General features: G+C 28.8%; 1 long non-coding RNA gene across 1 annotated transcript; it reads right to left on the bottom strand.

Annotated features, from left to right (window-relative positions):
- Positions 1–4168: 4168 nt before the first annotated feature.
- LOC147816752 (uncharacterized) lies at positions 4169–17501 on the bottom strand. Its single transcript, XR_015429013.1, has 4 exons — positions 17332–17501; positions 14793–15027; positions 12141–12377; positions 4169–9484 (listed from the first exon to the last, which is right to left on the bottom strand). It is a non-coding gene; the product is annotated as an uncharacterized LOC147816752 (long non-coding RNA).
- Positions 17502–19071: the final 1570 nt, after the last annotated feature.

Genomic DNA, 19071 nt, shown 5'->3' with positions numbered 1-19071 from the left:
ATTTAATATGCAAACAAAGCTTATCACGATTGCTGATAACTCAGTTTCATCTGATGTAATAAAAGTGAATTCTTTTCATTTTTGACTTAATTTCTGGATCGGAAGCAAGCTATATCTAAAAAGTTATATAATTATTATTATTTTTTGATATATTTAAATAATTTCCAACCAAACTAATGTACGACCCAAATAATGATATGAAAGCGCATTTATTGTTTCGAAAATTAACTAGTGTTCGAAGTAAAGCATCAACTTTGTAAATTTATGAGAAAACAATAGTATTTTTCAATTTAAAAAGAACGGAAGAATTCATTTTTAGACGACAACTTCCGAATTGGAAAGAGCTAATCAGAAGATGTAAATAAAGTTTAATCAAATAGTTTAGATCTTAAAGTGTGAAGACGGCACTTTCAGAAAAAATGTATTTCATTTGATTTAACCAACCAAAGGAAAATTTTAATTAAGCAAATAACGAGATTTAATTTTATACAAACTATGCAAACAAAATAATGGAAAAAAGTATTTACTGATTGAAAAACTAACTCTTATTTGAAATAAAGCATCGAAGCTTGCAAAGGGGACAAATTGCCTAAGACTGAGTTTAGAAAGCTCAGTATGGAAGAAAATATCCTAACATCGTTTTTTGTTTTACAGTGCAGGTAAGTGTACATTGCAGTTACATATTTCAAACATTTATGCATTTTTAAAGAGCTTTTAATATTGAATGAACGCACAAATTGCTAATTTTTATACCTTAATTTAATTTTTTAAAGGAGAGGTTAAAAATAATAACAAACTAACGTAGTTTAAAGAAAAATTATATGCCATTAAAATATAGATTTGATAAAATCTGCAGTTTTTGAAGATATTAAAATTTTTCAAAAACACCTCAACTACTCAAAACTGATAAAAGTTCTCTCTTAACCGACCTTTAGTTAAGTTTGAAAATCTGTTTACAAATTTGAATTTATGTTGAACTATGTAAGAAATTAAATCTGAAATGTTTGCTGGAAATTTAACTCAGAACTTCACAAGAAATAATTTATAAAAAGGATTTTATAAGATTAAACTAAAGAAATTTTTAAACAAATTTGACCTTGTATTTAAAAATCAAAGATAATGTAATTGGACTTACGTACAAGTGACAAGTTTTAACCGAGAAAAAATTAAAATTCATAAGAGAATTTAGAAGCTTGCATTCTATTGAAAAAAAATCAAAAAGTTATTAGCTAAAGAGATTACAAGTGCCAAAACTTTTGATTGGACTCTTCGTTATGCAAACACTTTTTCTGGTTTGACAAAGAGTATGCTTAGATTAATTTCGATGGAATCTAAAATGTTCATTTTATGAAAAATCTAAACTTTTTGAACAGTTTCAAACTAGAATTAAACATATTTAGTGTTTCTCTTATACCATTAAAGCAATGGGGGTGCGCTTGTTTTCCAGCGCCGTCATCCATTGCCAAGAATATTACTACTGCCACACATATTAGTCTACCAGTTTAGAGGGCGGACCCATTCACACATCCACAAATCGTAATTTTGACCTGAACTAGAGAACGATCAATTTCCAATCACTACCCCCAGAAGTAAGATTTGTTATGGAAACATGGAACTAGTTCGGGAAACATTGGTGACCAGACAGATTTAACGTGCACCAGTCACCATTTAATAATTTCTTCGGTAGGCGGCGATCCAACTCACGATCTTTGGACATGGGCCTACCGACCAAGCTGCCCCTGCCCCCATATGTTTCGTTGTAAATCAGTTAAGCTAAGGTCGTATGTCAAAAACTAGTGTTCCTTATAGAAGTTATTTAAGGTGCCCTCGTAATCTTTAGTCCACCAACATCCTGAGCCGCACAGCTAGACACTTAACTTCAAAGTTTGCCCAAACTATACATTTGAAAAAAACTTTCTAGTAGAATCGTAAAAATTCCATTTTGTGCGAGAGTTTTAAATACTGGAATTTTTCTAATCCCGATTCCTAATCTGCAAATTAAACCACACTAAAAACAAAAATTTTTAACCAAAAATTTAATTTATTTTCAATATAAAATACACAGTACAGATAAGATTTTTACAATTTATCTTTTAATATAGTCTAGCATTACAAAAAACTAAAAATCTACAACCAAAATACTTTTATGATATATAGTACAAATATCAGAGTAAAATTTCTTTTAATTACTGTAAAAAGTTTCAAACACTAGTTCAATACAATCATACAATGTAAATATTTACCACTAATTTGTTTCTTTAAACATTTACTACTAATTTGTCCCGGAAAAAATTTAGTATTAAAAATGACAACGTTTTCATTTCGTTTATGATAAATTTTCCACATTACTAAAAGCAGGTGATTAATAAATAGTATAATATTGTATATTGCAACTAGATCTAATAATCCTGATATTGCAACTAAATCTGATAATTTTTAAATTAAACATTTTAGATCTTTGTAAAAGGACTGTTTTGTTGACTAGAGTTTTACAGCATGTTATTAAAAAAAAAAAATCAAACTTCAGAAATTTTACTAGCAGAGGGGAAGAAATTTCCAAGCAGTTCAAGTTATTATTAAATTTTAAGCCATTAGAATTTAATTTTGATTAGTATAAACTAAACTTTGAAAAAGAGATTTCTTAGATTCATTCAAAGTGATAGATTCCAGAATTATAGATTCAGTTTCATTGAATTTTAAATCCAAATAAAACGTAGTTTTCTTGCTAATGTAACTAACAGTGTTTAATGTGAATTTGTTCTGTTACTAATTCTATTAAAATAGAAACGTTCGCAATCTAGATATATAAATAAAACCAACTCTGCGATTATGACAACACTTTAAAATTAAGTAAACTCCCAGAAATTCAGAAAAATTTTACATTTTGGTAGCTGATTATTCAAACTTTGGCATCTTTAATATTTCTTTAAAAATATGCAAAACTGATTTGGATTTATTGTAAATATACTAAAGCAATATAGTTCTATATTCAAATTTATACTTTATAGTTTGGTATAAGTTACAACAGGATTTTTACACCAATAATGTTCTTATATACGCATTAGATTAATTTTAGTGTCAAATGCTCACAAATTAATGAGCTTCAAAAATGAAAATACATAAATTTCTTATCCAACACATCACAGTAGCATCAATATACATCAATGACATTTACATTATGAAAAATTATAATTTATAAATTCCGTTAGGTACATATTTTATAATAGAAATTTCATTCTATGCTATACACATAGATTACGCATTCGATATCTAAGACAAGACTGATTACATAAAGCCTAAAAAGCAGTGGAATATACAGTTTAAGTCGATGTTAATTTAGCTGATACAAAATATTTAGGAAAAACAAAAAGTTTAAAATTTGAATAATTGTCGTAAAGTAGAATTTAATTAAAAATAGTATTAAATAAAATGTACACTTTACAATTTAATGCACGGCATAGCCTTCTCTTGTTTGTAAAAAAATTTCCCAAACACAATTTTAAAATATGCTAATCCAAAAATATTAAAATTGACCTAAAAATTATTATTTATGTAATAAATCGCTAGTTTAAAGAAATTTTCTAAGTGCTTAGAATTTTGAATATACAAAACTGTTAAATGCAATTTAATGAAACTCACTCAGGTCGGTAATTGAATTTGTTTTCACAAAATTTTAATAAAAGTACGAGTTAATTGTTAAAGTTTTCGTTTTCACAGACACTTTGCTAAAATTTCAAGATCTCCAGAAAAGTTTTATTACCATTTTTAAGCCGATTATAAGGTAATATAGAGAAAGTACGATAACTTTAACAGTTACGCACTTTTAGCATACACATCTTAGTTTACCGTTATCTCGAGTCGTTATAAACCATTTTTCATACAACTTAAAAATTAAAATTTAGTTAATTTTGAATACTAAACATTTTTTTTAATACAGCTCTCACTTCCTTATTTTCTAAGTTACAATATATCACTTTGACGTCTTAAATTTCTTAACGAAAAGAGAGTTCTAAATTAAAGTATAACCTTTGAGAGTTTTTACGTACGGCAACGTACACTAGGGAATCTGAAACTTTCGAAGCTGCTGAACGAGTGTGGGGGACGAAGAGGGCCGTCTACGGCTACCATTTCAAACTCCACACTTGTATAGAACGGAAAATTTCGAAATTTTTGAACAAGTTTTTTTTTTTTGTTAGCGCTATATCAATCTCCAAATCAAACAGAAAGATTTCAAAGAATTAATAGTAATTAAGTTAATAGTGTTTAGAAGTCTACGAATCTCAATAAAGTTTAAAACTATTTGATTTTAGTAGCGCAGAAAATTTTTGGTTACTCTTTCTAAAAATGTCAAATTGCGATTGTAGATTTGAGTAATGCACCGATGATTAATTTATTCAGTATTCCTGCTACCAAATTAACGGTTTATATTTTGCGTGCGTGCGCGTATGATACTACTTTCGCTCTAACCCCCCCCCCTCCCTTCATGGTCTATACAGCTTGATTTAATCCTCGTGTTTCGATTTAAATTAAAAATCATGATCGTCCTGCAATTGTTTTCCAGCTGTTTATTTTTTTAAAATTTCGCTTATCTGTCAAAGCAAGCTACGTTTGCGTAAAAAGTACTTGAACGTATAACTTCAATTTCACTGTAATTAAAATTTCGGCCAAATTGTATTTAAAAAAGATATATAACTCATACACCTTTATTGAAAAAAACATTGCCTATCCATCTAAGAAAAAAAACTGTTCTACATACCATATTTTACTTTTAAACTAAAAACTTGAAATCTAGGCAAAACTGAAAATTTAGTAAAACAAAATTTTCGGAAAAATTTTATAATTTATTTTGCGAAATTTTCTGCACAACGTTAATTTAAAATTTTTTTTAACTCAATTCTGCATAATGTTTGGTGCTTTATAGGAGTTTAAGGAAACTAATTCCACCACTGAAGCAACAAGTTAATGTTAGATGTTAAGATAAGTTAAGTGATTAGTAAATTAGGAATTATTTTGTTACTTCAGCAGCAAAATTAAGTTACATTAAACGTCCTAAAAATTATGAAAATTTGCTAAACAAAAATATTTTAATTTTATTTGTCTTTAAATATAAAAATGTTATAGCCTTCAAGTACTTTAACAAAAAAAAATGCTAAAAAAATAGTTTGTTAATTTGTTGAAATTTTTTTCCCTTCTAGCACGTAAATGTCTACAACATTTTTAAATTATCCGGATAATGTAACCAGACTTTTAAATAAAAATCATCACTTGTTTTTACATGAATTTTTAAAATTTTATATTTGGCGTTAACTACACTAAGTCATATAAATCTTGGCATGAGAGTTCGTATATTAATTACTTTAACTGACAGTTAAAGTATGTAGAACAGTAAAAATATGCGAAATTAAATTTAGAAAACCTAGAATTTGAATTTTTTCCCCTTTCAAGAAGCACCTTCATAATACCTGCTTTTCACAAGTAAAACCTCCCCCTATTATGCTCTGTATGAACTGAACGAACTGTTAAAAAAACCGATAAAGAACTGTTCTAAATTAAAGTACGTCAGAGCGGAGAGTTTTTACGTACAGCAACGTAACCAACCGCTACCAAATCAAACTCCATACTTGCTCAGAAATTTCAAAATTTTCCGTCGTACACAAGCTTTCATGTTAGCGCTATATCAATCTCCAAATCAAACAGAAAAATTTCGAAAAATTAATAGTAATTAAATTAATAGTGTTTAAAAGTCTACGAATCTCAATTTAGTTTTAACCTCGAATTTAGTAGCGTAGAGAATTTTCGGTTACTCTTTTTAAAAATGTCAAATTGCGATTGTAGATTTGAGTAATGATTAATTTGAACTGACAGTTAATATTTGGAGCGCGAATGATACTACTTTCGCTCGAAACCCCCTTCATGAAGGTCTATACAACTGTGTATAATCCTGGTGTTTCGATTTAAATTAAGAACAGTAATCGTCCTGTAATTTGGCTGTTTATTTTATAGAATTTAAGCTTATCTGTCAAAACTAACTACGTTTGCGTAAAAAGTACTTAAACGTTTAACTTAAATTTCACTGAAATTAAAATTTCGGTCAAATTGTATTTTAATAAATATAACTCATACCTTTATTAAAAAACATTGCCTACCTATTCTAGTAGTACACAATTTCAACTTAACATCTCAGGCACACAGATTTCCAGAACAGGTAGTCTTAAAACATTACTACAGAATAAAACGACATAAAATTCTATCATTCGTCAACTGATCTCATGCTGGGATTGAGCTACGAAACTGGAATAGAAAAAGAGCAGTAATTTCCTAAATATAGCCTAGCGGCCTTAATTCTATCAAATTTTCAATGTTTAAGGAGAGCAGGCACATTTTAAAAATAAATTTAACTGTTATGAAATTTTATATAACCAGAGCTTATTCTACTTCCCATTACATAATATACTAGCTCATAATAACTTTGTTCAGCCTTTTAGAAATTTTGAAAACTTTGGGAAAACTTTAATAAAAGCATTTTCATAACTTTTCATATTAAAACGCAGCAATCTGTTTTAATACAAATCCTTATTTTTTTTAAAAATTTATAGAGATTTAAGACAGAAGACAGTATAATTCATTGATTGCTAATAATGCTTTAAATTTTAGAACTGGATTCTTTCTGCAGAGTTGAAAATAGTAAAAATCTGTGTATTAGAGGAAAATATGGTATCGGACGAGGGGTGCAGACGATTAAGAAAATGTGTAGTCCTTGTAGACAGCTATATTTGCATTTTGTTTTATATGTGCTTCTTATAATTGTTTAATATTTTGTTTTTACCTTTTCTTTAAGAATTTTAAAGCTTTTATTAGTGAAAATTCCGTACTACAGTTAAAATTAACTAATAGAACTTTAAGATAGAACTGCATTTTTATCTTGAAACTGTTTTCAACGCTTTAAAATACTCAAAATATTACATCAGGCAAGATATTACGAAGATGCAATTTGAAAAAAATCACAAACAATTAGGAAAGGTACAAAATGTACTACACGATAATAAATTTGTAAACTTTCAAGTATTAGTTTCTTTAAAGAGAATCACTTCATTTAATTATATTTAAAAATTTAATAAGCTTTAAAAGATTTTAAACTGCTGTTTAGTATTTTATGAAGGAATTCACTATTTTGTGTTCGTAAAAAATAAAAACTGTTCCACATGCTAATATTTTACTTTTTAGAAAGAAAAACTTAAAATTTAGGCAAAACGGGAATATTATTAAACCAAAAGTTTCGGGAAAAATTACATTTTATAGATTTTTTTTGCGAAATTTTCTTTATACCGTTAATTTTAAGTCTTTACTCAATTCTGCATAATATTTGCTGTTTTAGGGGAATTTAAAGAAACTTATTCCACTACTGAAGCAGCAAGTTAGTGTTAGATGTAAAATGTTAAGGTAAGTTAAGTGATTAGTAAATTACGGATTATTTTTCTACTTCAGCAGCAAAAATAAGTGGCATTAAACTTCCCTGAAAATTTGCCAACCAAAAATATTTGAATTTTATTTTTCTTTAAATATATAAACGTTACAGCCTTTAAGTACTTTAACAAAAATACTCATTCATTAAAAAAAATAAGTTTCGTAAGTTGTGAAAATTTTATCCCCTTCTAACTCGTAAATGGCTACAACTTTTTTAAATTATCCAGATAATACATCCAGACTTTTTAACTATTAATGTAAAAACAAGCAGTTACTTCGATAACAATTTATATTTAAATTTTATAATCGGTCTTAACTACACTAAGTCTATATAAACCTTTGCATGAGAGTTTGTATATTAATTATTTTAACTGCAAGTTAAAGCATGTAGAACAGTAAAAATATGCTGAATTATACAATTAATTTAGGAAACCTAAAATTTGAAATCCCGTTTTCCTCTTAATGAGCACCTTTATAATATCTCCCTCTGCTTAGAGAGTAAAACATACTTCTATTAAGTTAAAACTGAATTCCTTTGTTTTTCAAAAATTTACTTAGCTATAAATCTAGTTTTGTACACGAGAGGTAAATTTATATTACAGTATACAAATATATTTTTTCAATGTATTTAAAAATTTAAATTAAATTTATTAAATTTGTATTTAGAATACTATAGCACATTATGATTTGTGTGTGTTCACTGTCAAGTTTATGATTCCAAGTTATGAATCCGTGAAAGGTGCAGGGGTGGAGGATATTTAGAAATTTCATTTCTCACAATTTTGATGTATAGAGTTTGTGTGGATCCGTCTAAATTCAGTTAAAGGGATTTATTACAAAACCATTAATGCATCAATAAAGAAGAAACGAGACATGTCTGCGAATTTGTTTCGAGATTTTATTTTTGAATGTTCTAGCATGAATACTAAAAGTTAAATAGTTTGTGAACTACTGTAAAACAAGGTTCATAAATTAAGCAATTAGATATAGCAATAACTGTTTAATTTAAAAAATTTTGTATTTAAGTCACTTTTTCGAAGTTTGAATGTCAGGTTTTTGTTAAAATTAAATTGTGCCAAAATTTACGCTCCAAATAAATACAAATTTAGAAATTTAAGCTTAGATCATTCTAAAGCACTCTAGCATTGTAGTACCGAAACTATAATACGAATATTTCTACACACTTTTATTTACGATTTATTCACTTTAGAATTTGCTTTATACAATGTGAACTATTCTTTTTGGTATAGGAGTTCCTGATTGAAAACCCCATTCTACTTCACGCTAATATGAGCCAAATTACCCCTCGTAAAAGAATAAACAACTAAAGTTCGAATTTAAACTTTTTTTATAACGGAATTTTTAAGCATTCTAAAAAAATATGGTTCACAAGTTTTCTTGGTACAAGGTGAATGTCTAGTACAAATGTTTTAAATTACTAGTATCATGGCGGCGACAGTTTTTTTTAAAAAATGGAGTGATACAATAAAGTTAAACGACGAGAACAGTTTAGAGTTTTGGAAAACTGCGTCGTGCCTGCGGAAGATAGAAATATGGCAGATTATTATTTTGCATTTAACAGAAATGTACCTAAAACATTTTGCTAGAAATTTTGAAAGTTTGCGCAGAAGGCTTAAAAAGTAAATCTTTGTAAAAAAAATTGAGACTAAAACTTTCTCGAATACCTTAAATTCCAGCAAAAGTTTTTTTAAAATATTAAAGCCAAAATCTAATTTTTTTAACCTAGTATTTTTATCAATCATAAACTTTTACATAGTTAATTTACTTTTCAAAACCAAGAGAAATTATTATAGATAAAATTTGTATATCAGAAATTAACATCTTATAGATAACAATGAAATTTGCAATGAAAAGCACCGAAGATACGAGACCAGTCAATAGAACATAAATAAATGTTGAGGACCTGAACGCTGCAATTATGACAGAGGTGTAGCAGAGAAATCGCCATGTAGTTTATTGTAGAAGGAATACATGAAACCAGTAGTTCCTATCTGCCATTCTGAAAACAAAAATATTTGTTACTTCCTAAGCAAGGAAAAAATGCTAAACCCTTAAAATTAGTGATCTAAACTCAAAAAATTGTGGCTACGACTTTATATTTAGGTGTAGTGAAGCGCCATACATACTTCTGTCTCGGAATAAAATTTTACTCATTACGATAAGATATATAAAATAAGCTTTAAAATTGTTCATGAACTACTAAATGTGGGAGTCTTAAGCATATTCAATAGAAACTATTTAATTCAAAAAGAGTTTTATTTGTTTACCTTAACTAGATTCTTTTCCTCAAGGTGAAGCATTCGTGTGAACATTTTGTAAATATTTAATATTTCAATATAATATTCTTTTATATAATAAATCTTAAACATTTGTCAATGGTCAATAATTTGAGAATATCGCAGAACCAAATATGAAGACATAAAATTTTATAAACATAACTTTAAAAGAACGTCTAACTGTGGTTTCACCCTTTCAAAACTAGTGTACTTTTAATTTCAAAAAACCTTTCGGGCACGTTAAAAATTATTTACTGACCAATTAGTAAACAAATCTTAAAATTGAATAAGTGAATTATTCAACGTTTGTGATTCAATAATCACCCAAACTGTGCTTAAATAATTTTTACTAACCATTTAATATACAAACATAGAAATTATTTTCGTATAAACTAATACACAAGTCAATCTATCAGTAGCAAATCTTAAAAGCCAAACTGAAAAAAAAAACTTTAAACCTATTCTTAAAAAATTTAAAATTCTAATAATTTAGACATATTGAAAAAGAAATAAACTTTACTGCCAGTTCATAGAAAGTTGAACAATTCATCAAATTAAAGACTCAACTGAGCAAAAATATTTTAAAGTTTGGGTTGAGACTAAAATTTACCAGAATTTGCAAATTAAAAGAGAATGCAAATTGTTTGGAGTTTAAATTTATGATTGTTTACAAGCTAGATAGAGGATTTTTAAAAATTTTCAAAGGGATTCCTTCAAATAATTTTAAAATTTGATCGAATAACTAAGTTCTAGATACGACTATCAGCACCTTATTTTTATGCCTCCTAAATTATCAAGATAAAACTTTATAAATTTAATTTATACAAGTTTCTTCACTCTATTTCGAATAGAATCTATGTAATATCCACAAACAATTAAATTTAACGATCTCAAATATTTATGGGACAATAATTTATAATTTTTATAAAAGTATTTTCAGATAATACTTATCAGTTTTAAAAAGTTAAATAGCGTTAAAAAAATTTGTCATTTTAATTTAATCATACTTAAAATTTAAAGGCAGCCGACTTGCATAATTTTATTTTATTTTCAAGAGTTTAAAATAAAAAGATAACCTTTATTTGAAAATAAGAATCTATGACAGATCAGTTTTGCAAAATTTTAGGTTTTCGAAATAAATTTTAGGACTTTGTGGAACCTCTAAAAATTACGAATTAAGCCCTAAAAATGTTTTATAGAATTTATTATGAGTTAACAGTCACCAGAGCGAATTGTGCAGTTTTTACTTTACGCAATTGAAGCAAATTACTTTCCCCAAAGCAGAAAACTTTAAAATTAAAATACTCAAAATAAGATTCCACTGCATCAGAAAATTAGATAAGGAAATCAGGCTTAAAAACATAGCAATCTTAAAGTTAAATAAATTTGAAGTTAATATTCGGTATACCTTGTGTTAGATCTGAAGAGGCTTAAAAAGTAGACTCACTACTTTATTATTGTTACATTTATTTTTTGTTAAACAAGTCAGTCTAGATTGATTAAAATATAGATAAATTATAATTTTAAATGAATATAGCGATTATAAACAGCTATTACTAATCAAAAATTACTCATCTAGAAGATTAACATAGAATGTAGATCAGTAGTTACCAACTGGCTGTCCTCCAAGCGTTTTTTTTTTGTGGCCCGTGAACTAAAATATTAGTTATCATTTTTGCGAACAATTTTCGTAAAAATTTATATGGGTTTAAAGTACTTTTCTTTGTTAAAAAAACCTAGTTTCTTCGTTTCTGTGAAATTTAACATGCCAACGGTGCAAAAAAAATTTCAGTCAAAATCTACTTATTTTAATTTGTAATTAAATACTTTCGTTTTGTACAACTTGATAAAAATCTGACAGTAATATTTAGTGTTCCTTCAAGCATAAAAAGAGTCCTATATAAAATTTTGATAAAGTTGAGGCCAACCATTTGACTGATGTTTTTAATTACGGCCTTCGGCCTCTTGTGAGTTGGAAACCCCTGATGTAAATGGAATTTTTTTCACGCTTGAAAACCCAACGTCAACCTCGATTTAAGGTTTTAATATAGAAGGTTGTTTTCCAAGGTTTTGGATTAGGGTAATGAGCATAGAATAGAGCAGATTGTCACAGATCTAGTTTTGAGGTTAGAAGGTTTACACGTAAACCGCATAACAAACCTTTTCAGGTTTACATTAAAAGATTTTTGCTGAGTGAAAATAAACATTGATATTTGGGATTAATTTTGAATTACCCTGTATTTAACGTTTGCACTCTTTGAAAATTTTTAAGTGTTATAGTGACAGCCCTAATTCCTCAAACTGGAGAAAGAAGTTTATCATAAGAACGTAAAAAGGTATCCAGGGTTAAAATATAAGTTATGTAGGAAAAAAACTCACCCTTTTCTTCATATGCACTTTAGATGCATTTCCAGCCAAATATTTTCATTGTCTCGTCTCCAGATAAACCCAAACATCTAGCCGAATATTTCCACCATCATTATTGTAGTCGCATCTCCAAACAAAGTGTCTTTCCATCCATTTAGGCAAATATTTCCACCATCATTATTGTAGTCGCATCTCCAGATATATTCTCCATAAAACCACATCCATTTTCCATGTAACCTGGATGAAAATCTGTAAGAGATTGTGATATTACTTTAAAAAACTAAAATTAAATACTTAAAAACGTCTTAAAGAGAGATCAACATTTTTAACTGGTCAAAAGTTTGAGTCTTCTAAATCTATGTAATTAGTATAAAAATACTAAAATCAGAACTTTTCGAACATTTGAAAAAACTAAATAAAAATTTGCACTATTAATCTTCAATAAAGTTTATTTTATGTATATATATATATATTTTTTAAGAAGTCTTAGCATTACCACCACAATTATTGCCAAAAAAATTTTTTTAAATTGTTTCTTATTGTTGACTTGCGTCGCACTAGAGCTGCACAATTGGCTATTGGCGACGGTCTGGGGAACATACCCGATTAGGATCCAAACACATGCAATCTCCAATTTTCTCCAATTTTTTGATGGCTCTTGACGACCAGCGCGTAGTCTTGCACTTCTCGGTAGAACAGTTTGACTAGGACTTTTTTGTTCTATTGGAAACAGTGTCTTGACGATCAGTTCACTGCGGGACTTGATAATTTGTAAAATATGTTTTGATAATTTATATAAAATATACTAAAAATTTATATAAAATATTGATTCGGAGTACCAGATTAAAATATTTGGATATAAACAGTTTTAAGTAAAAAATATTTTGCAAATAAATCATTTAACCTTACGTTTAAAAAAAAATCAAAAGTTGGAAAATAAAAAATTAGCATAGATTTTCTTTTTAGAATTTTTGCAAAAACATTTTCGTATGGAATGATAAAATGTAAAAAAAATTATAAAACTAACATAAAAATTCAGTAAATTGATAACGTATCTCAAACGCTTTCAAGGATTCTAAAAATTAAGTATTATAGCTACTTCATATTATTAAATCCTGAAATACAATGCACATTTCAACGCTAGCAATTAATATTAGGATTAAAAATTTCAAGCACAACAAAGCGTTTAGGTGAGTTTACCTTGGAAAACTTATAACAATAAAGTGCTACGTGTAACTATTTATTGACTACTTATTTTACGCTTGTTGGACTATTAGAAAACTAAACGGGAATACATGAAACCACTTTTTAAGTATAAGCAAACAAAATTTGGTAATACAAACTCCGTCTGGTTAATTTAAAAATTACAAGGCGCAATTATTGATACATTAAAAATAAGTAAACTTACTTAATAGAATCAAACTTCAAACTCAGGGCCCACAAACTTCAACTCATAGACAAATAAATTAGTTATGTTTGTAACACCGAAAAATCTACACGAGGGCGATGAAAAAGTAAATAATGCACTCTTATATAGGCTAAAAAACTGTGCGTGAAATTACTTCCGGCTGCTGGGTTTTGCTTAGTGAAATTTCACATGGACAGAGTCTCTTTATATAATAAATGTTATACATTTTTCAATGATCAATATGTTTTGAAAATATCGCAGAAACAAATATGAAAGCATAAAACTTTATAAATTTAAAAATGTAAGTATAGCTGCTGAATCACCCTTTCAAACCTAGCGTACTTTTAATTTCCAGGAACCTTTCTGACACGTTAAGAAACTATTTACTAATCAATTAATCAACAAATTATAGAAATTGAATAAGTGAATTACTCACTTGACGTTAATCAACCTAACGGAATTTAAATCATTTTTCACTAACCATTTAATATACAAACATTAGAATCCATTATTTTGGTATAAACTAATACACAAGTAAATTTATCAATAGCAAATTTTACAAGTCAAACTGAAAAAAAGAGAACTTTAAGCCTATTTAAAAAATTTTAAAATTCTAATAATTTAAACATAATGTAAAAGAAACAAACTTTGCTGCCAGTTCTTAGAAAGTTAAACAAGTTATCAAATTAAAGACTTCTCAACTGAGCAAAAATATTTTAAAGTTTAGGTTGAGACTAAAATTTACCAGTATTTGCAAATTAAAAGAGAATGCTAACTGTTTGGAGTTTGCCATTTAGTTATCACAGTGTAGAGAAGATTTCGCCAGCGTTACAATCAAGAACCTCCAAATGTAAACATACGCAGATGGCATAAGATGCTCCAAGAAACGGGAAGTTTGTGCAAAGGAAAAAATAGTGGAAGGCCACCTACCTCAGAGAATTTGGCAAGAAAGGACTACCGCCTAGATGGGGTCTAGTTGACCAATTTAAGTTGCATAGAAAAATCTGGTGCAATTATATAAAATGTTGAAATTCCTTCCAGAATCTGTAAATTTTATCTATACTTTTTCATTAAATAGTTATAGCCGTTTGTAATAGCTTATATTATTTTCGAACTATCCTGTTTTTAACGTTTGGAACCTGAAGATTATTAAGTGTTATAGTAACAACCCTAATTCTTCAAACTGAGGAAATTTTATCATAAGAACGTAAAGGTATCCAGGGTTAAAATATAAGTTATGTAGGAAAAAAACTCACCCTTTTCTTCATATACACTTTAGATGCATATCCAGTCAAATATTTTCATTGTCTCGTCTCCAGATACACCTACACATCTAGCCAAATATTTCCAGTCATTATTGTAGTCGCATCTCTAAATAGAGTAGGTCTTTTCATGCATTTAGGCAAACGTTTCCACCATCATCATTGTAGTCGCATATCTAGATATATTCTCCATAAAACCAAATATTTTCCATGTAATCTGAATGAATATCTGTAAGAGATTGTGATATTACTTGAAAAAATTAAAAATACTTAAAAACTTCTTAAAAAGAGAAACATTTTGAACTGTTCAAAAGTTTGAGTTTTCTAAATCTACGTAATTAGAATAAAAATACAAAAATCAGAACTTTTCGAGCATTTGAAAAAAAGTAAAAAATTTGCTCTGATATTAAACTTCAATAAAGTTTTTAAAAAAAATTTAGTCCTTCCAGCATTACCCCCACAATTATTGCCAAAAAGTTTTCAAATTGTTTCTTGTTGGTTTACGTCACACTAGAGTTGTACATCCTTGAGGAAGATCCAAAGAAATGTCATCACAATTTTGATCCACCGCAGAGGGGATAGCTCCCCTGCTTCGATAGCCAGCTAACCAGCATGCGAAGTCGAGCACTTTTCGGTTGAACAGTTTAATGATGACCGATACAGCACACTGTCTCTTTGCAGGCTGATCAAAGTGGTCACCCACCCGCACACTGACGGCAACAATTGATGCTCAACTTCAGTGTTATATTGGGAATCATGTCTTGACGATCAGTCCACTTCGGGACTTATTCATGATTTGTATAGTATGTTTTGATACAGTTATGAGAAGCACAACGTTATTAATCTGTTTTAGAAGTGAACGCTACAAGTACCTGCATTTAAAGTGAAACATTGTGTAAATTAAACTACCCGAATTCAAAATAGCAGAAATGAAAGCTTCATTTGGAAACTCACAAGGGTGATAATATATTTCTAGAAATTCGAATAATTAAACTTAAAAATTGTGTTAACTTTTTAATTGTTAAAAAATTTAGCACTCTTTGTATAATGTTGGATATTTTTATGGTGTATTTCTTTGTATTCTGGTCACACAAAAAAACAAACTTACTAGACTTACGATATGCATGGCATAAAATTGACCAAAAGGTAAATTTATTTAAATTTAATTTTCTTAAAGTCTTTATTATAATTAAGATTTCCAACCAACGAAAGTAAATACAAAAGTTTACATAAATAAATGCTTTGTACAGACACAAAGAAATCAAAATCTTAAAATTTTCAGCAATAAAACTGTTTCTACAGTTTCTCAATATAGTGGAACTGGGTTTTAAGAGGTTTTAAAAAATTGTAATAATTTCTTTATTTTTTTCATAGAGACTAAACCCTAGATTCTGTTTAGTGTTTATAATCAATACTAAGTAGCAAACCTGTTCATTTATATTAAAAATTAATTTCATATACACTTATAAAATCCATTAAGGTATCAAAATACACAGAGTGGTTAAAATTTGTATACCATATTCACATTATAATATCCAGGATTGGCTAGGAGCCTGCAAACTTAATTGTACGCAAAGTAGTACAGTTTGATAAATAATTAAACTTTAAAAATAACTTGAAGATAAAAATTTGAAATGAGTCTTGAAGGCTTTTTAGAAATAGTGTTAAAACCCTAAATGCGAAGTAGACTTGTAAACAAGGACATTACCTACTTTCTCATAAACAAAATTAAAACTAACAAGAGTGGTAGATAAATTGTAGATTCTATACACTTGTGGAAAAAAATAAAACTATTGAATTTCATTGCTCCGTATGCCAAACTAGTGGTTGCCGGTCTCCAATCCTTAAAAAATTAGATTTAGAAAAAAATATTTTTAACTGTACTGCTATCATAGCAGCAAGAGAAAATCCTTAAATTTCAATGAATTTCCTTTCATTAAAAAGCATCTAAGAACGTAAATAAAGTAGGACTAAAAATACTCAGTTATGTAAAATATTAAAATCCTAATATTATAATCTATTGTTCTGAATAAACAGTTCCTAAAAAATATTTTTAAATAACTAGTTTGACCATACTATAAAAGAAAGCAAAATTTTGAAAATAAGAAATTGGTATAAATTTACTTTTGAATTTTTGCAAAATAAAGTTTTCCTACAAATTACAGAATGCTAAAAATTTGAAAAATTTATAAAATTGTAACATAAAATTCAGTAAATCTATAACGTATCTCGAACGCATTCAAGGATTCTAAAATTAAGTATTACAGCTACTTCATATTATTATATTCTGAAATACGATGCACATATGAACATATAGGATTAAATATTTCAAGCTCAACAAAACGTTTAGGTGGGTTTACATTGGAAAACCTAGAACAAAGAGTGCTACGTGTTAGTTTTTATTGACTACTTATTTTAGAATAAGAATACATTAAACAACTTTAAAAGTATAATCAAGCGAAATTCCGTCTGGCTAATTTAAAAATTACTAGGCGCAATTATTCATACATTAAAATAAAGAAAGTAAACTTACCTGATCGAATCAAACTTCACAATTGCAGTAGGGCACACAAACTTCAAATCACAGACATAGTATTTACTTTTGTTCGTAACACCGAAAAAATCGACTCTTTCGTTGTAATAGAACTGGACAACTGAGGCCTTAAAAAATCGACTCGTAGGCGACGAAAAACTAAATATCGCACTCTTATATAGGTTAAAAAAACTGTGCGTGAAATTACTTCCGATTGCTGGTTTTTGCTTAATAAGTGAAATTTCATATGGATAGAGTCTCTTTGTCCTAATGGTATTTTCCTTCCACCAAACGTTGTGAAGGATAGAGATGGTAGGTTCGAATCCAACCGTAACCTGGTTGTATTTCTGGACTGAACTTCCTTATTTTGTGATTTCTGATTTTCCACTTTACAAGAATTTATAAGGCATTTCTTTGTATATATAAGCTCATAACCCTGATTATGTATGAACTGGGGCCTCCCTTGCAGAGCGGTATCACTCGCCAAAAGCTGTGCAAAGCGTGGAGGTAGCGGGTTCGAATCCCGCTGTTACACTGGATGTATCTTTTTGCTGTCCTTCTATTTGACAAAGGTTTATAAGTCTAAATTGAGCACACATGCCTGCAAATGTATGTAAATCCAATAAACCAAATAAATAATATGCATGTACTATAAACAAATGGTTGAGGTCTTCATGGCCACTGAGTATTGTCAATCCGCTAAACATTCTAAAGCGTAAGGGTCGTGGGTTGGGTTCCCACTTTAATCCAGAATGTATCTTTCATTCTTACTATACGATTTTAATTAGTAACTTGTTGTTCCCTGTTCTTTCTTTTGAATTAAGCACATGGGTCTGTATTTATTCATTTATTTGAATGCATATCCAAGCTTGTATGCTCATCACAAAGTACGACTTATAAGAGCATGTCAACTTGAAGAACAGATAGTACAAGTAAGAGAAAGATATCATAAAGATACAGGATTGATATCAAACGGATATCATACAGGTTTATGACGGAATTCGAACCCACCACGTCCAAGCTAACCGAATTGGCAAGACCACTCAATCAGGGAGGCCCTCTCTCAAACCTGTAAATTTTTGAATTTCGTGTCGATATTTACTCGTTTCAATTGAAAGATTGGATGAAAGTTAATAAAGTTGTGCTTCAGCAGTAAAAGTTATGCTACGAAAATAAAAAAGCTACAGTTTATGTGCCTTATACTTGAAGCAAAACGATTATTTTAAACTATATATATAGATCATCTCAGGGCCGAGATTGCCTGGTTGGTAGGGCACTGGGCCCATGTCCGAGAATTCGTGGGTTCGATCCCAGGCTGGCCAAAGACTCCCCGAGTAGTAAATGGTGACTGATGCACGTTAAATCTGTCGAGTCGCAAAGTCTTCCATGTTCTCACAATAAATCAAAACCTCTCTCTTTCTCTTCTCTTCTCCAAGCTTTGGACATGTACCTAGGTCATTATGGACCCTTTACCATATAGTCCAAAGTTTGGCTACTGCTCCGGCTCCACTCCAGCCTAGGAACGAGCCCAGTCAGCAAGAATTTATTAAGAATTTAGATCTGTACAAAGTCACAATATTTTTAAAGAATACAAAGATTAAATATGATACAAGTTAATAACACATAATAACAAAATAAAGAAAGAAGTATAAAAAGAAAAACAAAAAAAAACTTAAAGGCCATAAACTATTTGTTATTGCCTTAACTAAATAAACAATTTTGAAAAAGATCCCCCCCCCC

The sequence above is a fragment of the Parasteatoda tepidariorum genome, chromosome 1 (assembly GCF_982258835.1).
Source record: "Parasteatoda tepidariorum strain Cologne lab strain chromosome 1, Ptep-v5.0, whole genome shotgun sequence".
NCBI classification, from domain to species: domain Eukaryota; kingdom Metazoa; phylum Arthropoda; class Arachnida; order Araneae; family Theridiidae; genus Parasteatoda; species Parasteatoda tepidariorum.
Note: the sequence above shows the minus strand (reverse complement) of the source record. Positions and strands in the feature narration are given on the sequence as shown.